Here is a 10,263-nt window from a genome sequence, read left to right on the forward strand (position 1 = left end):
GTTTGATGTTTGAATTTTTTTTTTTTAAAATAGCGACATGTTCTTCTGTTTTTATTTTATTTTCTTTCACTGATTAATCCAACCAATCGATACCAGCTATTTCTGTTTCAATAAGAAGTCTAAAAATCAAATTTTAAATGGTTGTGTTGGTTGATTAATCTCTGATCGATTATATCACGAGGAAGATGATGAAGAAAATAAGGCGGGTTAAAAATATAAAGGTTGTTTATAATACCAGAAAAACAAGGTAGCTTAGATGGTTTAGAGTGTTAACGGTGAGCGAAGGGTCTCGGGTGAAAAGACCCGTTCATATACATTATAAATGATTCACAATAGTTGATTACATTGCGAGGTATTTGACCTCTATATGATACATTTTACAAACATTGCATTCGTTTTTAAAAGACAAACTTTCTTTACATCGAAAATTGACAGGCATGCATACCATTTCATAATATCCACTATCCAACTATAAATTGATTTAATAATAATCTTTGATGAACTCAATGACTCGAATACAACGTTCTTCGAAATATGCTATGAAAGACTCCAAGTAATATCTTTAAAATGAGCAAATGCACAGCGGAAGATTTCTTTAACACCTGAGAATAAACATGCTTTAAAGTGTCAACCAAAAGGTTGGTGAGTTCATTAGTTTATCATAATCATTTATTTCCATCATTTTAATAGACCACAAGAATTTCAATTCCAGTTCTCATAAATATACGTCCCATGCATAGAGACAAAAATAATCATTCATATGGTGAACACCTGGTAACCGACATTAACTAGATACATATAAGAATATCCCCTATCATTCCGGGATCCTCCTTCGGACATGATATAAATTTCGAAGTACTAAAGCATCCGGTACTTTGGATGGGGTTTGTTAGGCCCAATAGATCTATCTTTAGGATTCGCGTCAATTAGGGTGTCTGTTCCCTAATTCTTAGATTACCAGACTTTAATAAAAAGGGGCATATTCGATTTCGATAATTCAGCCATAGAATGTAGTTTCAATTACTTGTGTCTATTTCGTCAAACATTTATAAAAGCGCATGTATTCTCAGTCCCAAAAATATAAAGGGTAAAAAGGCAAATGAAACTCACCATACTGTATTTCTTAGTAAAAATACATATAACGTCATTGAACAAGTGCAAGGTTGGCCTCAGATTCACGAACCTAAATTAATTATATATATTTATGTGTTGGTCAATATTTGTCTAACAAATTAGGTCAAGTCATAGTGTACCACAATCCTAATGCTCGAGACTAATATGCAAAAGTCAACAAAAGTAAATTTGACTCAAAATAATTTCTAAAAATCTATACATGATTAATATATAGTTTAAATATCGTCGTTTTATATTTTTAAATATTTTTAAAAGATTTATTAGAGTAAATAATATAATTTATTTATTAATAAATAAAATTTTATATTAAATTTATATAATAAAATATACTTTTATATATATTAAGTAATAAAATTTATAGGGTTCATTTAATATCATAAAGATAAGATGATAGGTATTATTAAAGTAAGTTATTACACGTAGTAAAATATGTTTGTATCACATATTTATTTGATAAAATAATATCTATAATGATAGTAAGTAAAAGTTGTATTATTTTGTAATAATAATTATTATTATAAAAATATCAATATTTATAATTACTAAGATGACATTATGATAAAACGATAATTCTAATTATGATAACTTTAATATTTACGATAATTTTTAATATTATCTTTAAAATAATAATTCTATTTAAAATAATAATAATAATGATATTTTATAGTAACAATGACATTTCTATTAAAATGATAATTTTTGTTAAAATAATAGTTTTAATACTAACGATACTTTTAATAATAATAGTAATGATAAAAATAATAAGAACGATAATTTTATCTAAATCAATATCTTATAATATTTTAATTTCATCATGATACTCTTACTCATTATTTCCTAATCGTTTCGTTTAATAGCTTTTAATCGTCTTTTATATCGTGTTCATAATAATGATAATAATAGTAATCAGAATAATTAGGTGTTACAAATATTTGTTTTAATTACACTAATATTAATAATGATAGTTACTATAACATTATTAACGATAATACTAATAATTATTTTAATGATAATATAGTAATAATAATAATAACAATAACAATAACCATTTTTAAATAATGATATATATATTAATAATGATAATAATAACAATAATACTAATAATAATAATAATAATAATAATAATAATAATAATAATAATAATTGGATAATAATAATAATACTAATTATAACTTTAACGATAATAACGATAGTAATAATAAAAAAAATAACAATTTTTAATGATAAATCCCTTTTATTGATAAAGATAATAATAATCATAATAATAAGATAAAACTAGAACGACGATAAAAACGACGATAATAATAATCATTTTTAATAAAAATATCGAAAATTCAATTGATTATAACTTCTAATCCGTTCATCGAAACCATTCGATATCTAAAGGAAAAGTTCTTAATTTTTCGCTAGCTTTCTAAGGACATGCATATCTTATACCTTATCTCAACCGCAAGTGTAACTAATTCAAGATTCAACCTAACCTGTCTAAGGGCAATATCAAAAGTACAAGTATGCATAATCCTAAATACTCGATGTAACAACCCGTCCTTATCCACTTGGACGAAATCATCAACATCTGATCCCATTGCGATGATCGACTTCAAGTAATGTTCTTAAAATGAGCAAATGCACAGCGGAAGACTTAATTTGTACCTGAGAATAAACATGCTTAAAAGTGTCAACCAAAAGGTTGGTGAGTTCATAGGTTTATCATAACAATCATTTCCATTATTTTAATAGACCACAAGATTTCATATTTATAAACATAATACACTCGCAAGTGTATGAAAAGCATTCTAAGTTATGGGCACCCGGTAACTAGCCTTAACAAGAGTGTGTACCCCTGAGTTATAATAATATGTGCACCGAATCAAGTGCGTTCCGTGAACCTCGAAGTACTAAACACCCGTTCTTCTAGTTTAGTAGTGACTAGAACAACATCTGGGTGGGGGTGTAAAACCCGATAGATCTATCTTTAGGATTCGCGCCTACCAGTTCATTAACCAATAGTTAAAGTTACCAAGCTAGGGGAGTTTTTGATTCTAACCCAACGTAGAATGTATTTTAAGTACTTGTGCCTATTTCGTAAAACATTTATAAAAGCATTGCATGTATTCTCAGCCCAAAAATGTAAAGAGTAAAAGGGATCAAATGAAACTCACGATACGATATTTTGTAGTAAGAATGTGCGTACGACGATACTGAGTAATGCAGAGTTGGACTCGGATTCACGAACCTATATCATTTACATATATATTAAAACATATAATCACATAATTTCATTTGTTAATTATATACTACTTATATATGAAGTGTTGTAGTTATATAACTAAATTTTAATTAAAATATATATCTTATTTACATATGATATCTTCAGTTATATGTTATATATATTTATATATATTTTTTTAAAACATTTAATATTTATATATACAGTTACATTAATCCATATATATATTTGTAATTGGTGTCATATCAAAAATCATTAATTTGTTATAGGTAATATTTATATAATTAATATAAGTATATAATATTTATTTGTCATATAAAAATAATACTAGTTATGATGATAACTCTAATAATAATAATAATAATAATAATAATAATAATAATAATAATAATAATAAATAATAATAATAATAATAATAATAATAGTACTATTAATAAAAATAAAATAAAGGGTTACAACCTTTGAAGAAAAGCTCAAAAAAATGAACGCCACTGCCGAGACTCGAACCCGCAACCTCTCGCTCATCTGCTAACACCGCAAACCACTAATCCATTTCCGTTTTTTTTTTTTTATTTATTTAACGTGAACTAATTTATATGTATACTATTCTGTTCGGCCCATCTGAAAAATGCCCTCAGCCCAATTACTAATAAAATTTTACGGCCCAAAATGATTTGTAAAAACCCAATCTTTATTTGGTGGATACGTAAGAAATAAAAAGAACCGTAATAGTGTAGTTGTACAACACGGTATCATCTTTCTTGCTTATCAATACCTTCCTCAGTATTCGATGTACAAAAAAAAAAAATAAAAAAAAAAATAAATAAATAAATATATAATAGTAACATCACAGTGGTGTTGATTGGTGATTGTGTTTGTGGGTTAGCCGATTAAAGAAAGAAATAGCAAGCAGTTAGCAACCCTTGTAGTCGATTTAATAATCCAGCTGTAGCAGTGATTGATGGCTGTCGGTGTTGGTTTCGAACAGGAACAGTAATTAGATGAAACGAAACTGTAGCAGCGAGTTGTAGGTGTGGCGTTATACGGTGATCTGTAGTGGTGGTTTATGATGATTGAGGTGATCATGGTGGTGACTCGATGGTGTAGGTTTTTCTGTTGGGTTTCGACAGGAAAACATAAACTTAAGGGGTAGTGACCACGAGTATAGCAGCAGCAAATTCAATGGAGTTCGTGATGGTTTCATGATGTTTAATATATAGTAGCGGGTTTAAGAGGTAATTTTTATCTTGGTGTAAAACAAAACAAAAGCAAAAGGTTCGATGTATTTGTAGTAGTTCGTTGGTGGGGATCGATTATAAGATGGTGGCGAGCTATGGTTGATTGTGATGAGGGCCGTAGATGGTAGTTAATCGAAGAAGAAGGAAGTAGAGAACTCAAGGTGATGGTTAATATAGTTGAAGTGGTGGCGGTTTGTGGTAGTCGAATGATGGGTTACCAAAAGTTGAGGTGGTCATGCGTAAATCAAGTATATATGTATATATATTGTTGTAGCTGTAAAGGAAGAAAGGAAAGAATAAGGAAGATGGTGAATGAAAATCATAGAGGTGTTTGGTTTAGTTCACAAATCAAAATAAGATATCCCTGTAAGTCGTTAATGCATATATATTTATATATATAATATGGTGCTAGTGGTGAACTAAAATCAAAAGTAGAACAGTAATCGAATCTTAACATAGAATATATATATAATATAATACATATTGAATAACCAATTACTTTAGAAAACGAACAAAATCAAAAAGTAACAATTATTAACAAGTAGCAGCCATATATTTTGGATGTTTATGTGTCGACATCCAATATTAGGGTATTATTTCACACTCTGTTGTTAATTAGTGGCGGATAAAGGTTCTCCGAAAAATCTCAAATTTTAAAATTAATTTTATTTATTTATTCTAGTCATTATGGTATAAAATTCGATCCTTAATTTATTAAATAAAAATTACATCAACTGTCCGTCTCGATTTTGGGTAAAATATAAAAAGTGTTAAAATTTAGTAACTAGATCCTAAATACATTTTTAGTAAGCCTAAAATTTATAAAACTCATTTTCGGAGAGTCGTTTATTTTAAAATCACATAAGTTCGTTTTTAACTCGTTAATTATCAACCAATGACAATTGAACATTGCCGTCGTTTACTACATAACTTCGAAATCCCATATATATATTCTATATACTTTATTTATAGATACTTTGTAAATTAAATTTATTATTTTACAAAATTAATTATAACAATTACAATAAATAATATTTCATATTATTATACACACACAGATATATATGCATATCTATTTACAAATAGTGGTTCGTGAATCGTTGAGAACAGTCGAAAGTCAAATGAATATATGAAATAGTTCAAAATTTTTGAGACTCAACATTACAAACTTTGTTTATCGTGTTGAAAATACAATATCGTATCGAGAGTTTGGTTTAAAATTAGTCGAAATTTTCCGGGTCGTGACAGTACCCACCTGTTAAAGAAATTTCGTCCCCGAAATTTGAGTGAGGTCGTCATGGCTAACAATAAAATTGTTTTTATGATGAATATGAGGTGATAATGAAGTTTTATCATCATTGAGTAATATAGATAAAACAATTCGATCATACGAAGCGTAGGAGTGAAGTTACCACAAAAGAGTGAAAAGTTTTGTCTTAACTTCTGACGTAGTCATGGTGAATTTCCGGAATTCAAGGAATTTAAGGAAATCTTCTAATCAGAAAGAAAATGTGATAGCATGACTTATTAGCAACTGTTGGAATTACGGAAGAACAAAATTATCAAGGAAATAATTTCGTGATATGCTTAGAGATTAAGTAGAATGAAAGAGTCGTGTAACATGGCACATGATGAGGGTAAGATCTGTGAACCATCATCACATTTCATTAGAAATTTAGCATGACTTACTGTAATATAACCACGTTGGCCCGGCGTCATTATATTATACTAACTCATGCTTCAATTCCCTACACTTCTCCAAAAATCATCCATAATTTAATCTCAAATTTTATAGAAGGATAGAAACTGAAACAGTTTCTTTTATGAGATAACATAGATAACACGAGAAGATAGATAATTTCGGACGAATATGTATATGAAGATATCTTCAGAAATATTGAAGATATTTATAATGATATTTTGGAATTTCTAAGTTCGAAGGTTGATGAAGAAAATTTTCCGTAAGGTTTTAACATGACTTCGGAGCAAGATATTCTCTAAAGATTTTGGCGGATCCGGAATTACCTGGATTCTTTGAATATAAGGTTTGGTCCTTGTATTTGTCCTTGGTCTCCTTCATGGTTAGCTCAAAAAAATTTTTTTTTTTTTTTTTATCGAGCGTCCCTAACACTTCCTTCTTTATCATCAACTTTTGGCCATTAAGACCATCTACAACATGCTGCTTCGTCAGCATTTTCAAAGTTAATGGATCTGATTCATCGGTTATCAAACCGAGGTTTTTTCAGGAGAATTGCGTTTTGAGATGATTAAATGCTGATGGTAGTATGGTGGAATATGAATGGTTCTCCGGTAATGATAAAAGAGTACGAATATATATAAAGGTTATAATAAGGTTGTTTCGGATAAAATGTCGGAGTTGACTTGATGAAGCAGTGACAAAATTTGACAAATTGGGAGTGGGATTGTAAGGTTATTTTCGGAAATAACAACGCCAAAGGAGCTAGCACAGATACGTGTTAAATATTTACTAAGGTTTTGAGTGTTTTCAGGTGCATAACTATATGCATCATCTTTTCTTCCGTAGATAAAATGCAGCTGGTTCATCCTCTCGATCGTGGCGTTTTCAAGAATCATGAAAAGATTTGAACGCGGATTGTAATTGTCGAGGTACAAATGAGGTTCAAGATGAAATCAAGTGGCAAACTTGAAGAATTATTTAGTTTCATATGTTATAATCAGTATTTTAATTCATTTTAATTGTCCAAAGTTAGCAGTCCAATAGTCAAATTGTCCAATAGTCCAATGAATTCATATATAATTTAATATATAATTATTTAATACGTATCGTGACCCGTGTACCGGTCTCAGTATTGATCACAACTCAAACTATATATATTTTGGAATCAACTCCAACCCTGTATAGCCAACTTTCACATTCACATATAGAGTGTCTATGGTTGTTCCGAAATATATATATAGATGGGTCGATATGATAGGTCGAAACCTTGTATACGTGTCCCGTTATTTAAAGTGCGTAAAATAAATAAATATATATCATGACCCGTTGTACAACGTATTGTCTCAGAATTAATCCGACGTATTGTGTACAGGTGTCCCGACGGTATGTAAAGTGCATAAAATAAATAACAGAAATTAAATGACGATAAATAAAATTGCGAGAATGTAAATTGCGATAATTAAAATGTAATACGGAATTAACAGTTAGCTGGGAACAGTTAGCTAGGAACAGTTAGCGTGGAATCTTAACAAAATTTCAATTAGTTAATTCGTTTGTTTCTAACAAATTTTATTTTGTCCAATGTTTTCTTCATTATGCCACTTGTTGGATTCTGAGAAGTTAAAATCCAAATATGAAATTGAATTTGAATGAGAATAGTTGTTCTTTAGTGAACGGATACGTATATGTGCGGACTTGAGCAGTATTGTTAATGACTGCTGATTTAGAACTGAAGAGTGTACAGTGTAACTTATTAATGTGCAATCTAAATATTTCTCGAGTATTACCCACCCGTTAAAATATTTTCATCATTAACAGTTTGTACAAATTAATTACAATCTTTATGAAAATATAATTGCATATATATTTTCTTCAGATGTAATTATGGATTTAACGAGTCAATAAGATATTAAACTCATTTGATTTATCGTTAGTACTAGATTACATGATCTCTAAAACATTAGAGATTACATAATCGTCATGTCGAACGAAGATTAATGAGGTAGAACGATACGTAAAGCGAAGATAATAGATGTAGAACGATATGTTGAACGAAGATAAAGTATATAGAACGATATGTAGAACGATCATTAGGCTCGAGGTACAGAATGAGATGTTGAGGTATGTGATGTTGAAACTTAGGTTGTTGGTGGTACTGTTGGTGCCGGTGATACTGCTGAAGCTGGTAAGTTTTGCACCATATTCTCCAAAGCCACTACTTGGGCGCGAAGCTCGTTGACTTCTTCTATTACACCGGGATGATTGGCGGTTTGAACAAGGGGATGGGTAAGGTTTAGAATTCGAGATTTAATATAATCGTTGCGAGATATTCTGGAAATGAGAGTGAAGATGGTGTTTCGAATAGGTTCGCCGTTAAGTGCATCAGGTTTTTCGCCAAGAGGGAAATGTAGTGGATGGAATGGATCACCTTCTTCGCGTCTCCATTGGTTAAGTCGACTACGAATCATCAGATAAATTGGGGATGGCTGATTGATTGATTCATTCTGGTGACGCTACTTCTGGGGCTGGAGTGGGACTCCATATCGGAATCCGAGGGACTTGAACTAGTTGGTGAGTTCCATTTTGCTCGGTTAGATAAAGAGTTTTCGGTATGAAAAGAATTTCGGATATCGGATGATATTCTAATTACATAGAATACCTATATTTAGTATAGAAGATTCTGTAGGTTACGGAGGAAATTAAGGAAACGTGTCAGATAAAGTCTACAGTAACAGATACGCTAAGATATGGATTTATCTGTACACTATCTATCAAATAAGTGCAGGAAGTCGTATCTAAACTTAGAAATGATATGCAGGTAATTTTCCACTAGGATTGATAAACAATACTTATAATATGCAGCTAAGGTCGAAGTCCAGACTCGCTAATGCATCCTAACAACTATCAGTTGGACTCACTAATGCAAGACCTGGTTCACTAGGACCAACGCTCTGATACCACATGTAACAACCCGTCCTTATCCACTTGGACGAAATCATCAACATCTGATCCCATTGCGATGATCGACTTCAAGTAATGTTCTTAAAATGAGCAAATGCACAGCGGAAGACTTAATTTGTACCTGAGAATAAACATGCTTAAAAGTGTCAACCAAAAGGTTGGTGAGTTCATAGGTTTATCATAACAATCATTTCCATTATTTTAATAGACCACAAGATTTCATATTTATAAACATAATACACTCGCAAGTGTATGAAAAGCATTCTAAGTTATGGGCACCCGGTAACTAGCCTTAACAAGAGTGTGTACCCCTGAGTTATAATAATATGTGCACCGAATCAAGTGCGTTCCGTGAACCTCGAAGTACTAAACACCCATTCTTCTAGTTTAGTAGTGACTAGAACAACATCTGGGTGGGGGTGTAAAACCCGATAGATCTATCTTTAGGATTCGCGCCTACCAGTTCATTAACCAATAGTTAAAGTTACCAAGCTAGGGGAGTTTTTGATTCTAACCCAACGTAGAATGTATTTTAAGTACTTGTGCCTATTTCGTAAAACATTTATAAAAGCATTGCATGTATTCTCAGCCCAAAAATGTAAAGAGTAAAAGGGATCAAATGAAACTCACGATACGATATTTTGTAGTAAGAATGTGCATACGACGATACTGAGTAATGCAGAGTTGGACTCGGATTCACGAACCTATATCATTTACATATATATTAAAACATATAATCACATAATTTCATTTGTTAATTATATACTACTTATATATTAAGTGTTGTAGTTATATAACTAAATTTTAATTAAAATATATATCTTATTTACATATGATATCTTCAGTTATATGTTATATATATTTATATATATTTTTTTAAAACATTTAATATTTATATATACAGTTACATTAATCCATATATATATATTTGTAATTGGTGTCATATCAAAAATCATTAATTTGTTATAGGTAATATTTATATAATTAATATAAGTATATAA

Source organism: Rutidosis leptorrhynchoides, chromosome 6 (genome assembly GCF_046630445.1).
Source record: "Rutidosis leptorrhynchoides isolate AG116_Rl617_1_P2 chromosome 6, CSIRO_AGI_Rlap_v1, whole genome shotgun sequence".
NCBI classification, from domain to species: domain Eukaryota; kingdom Viridiplantae; phylum Streptophyta; class Magnoliopsida; order Asterales; family Asteraceae; genus Rutidosis; species Rutidosis leptorrhynchoides.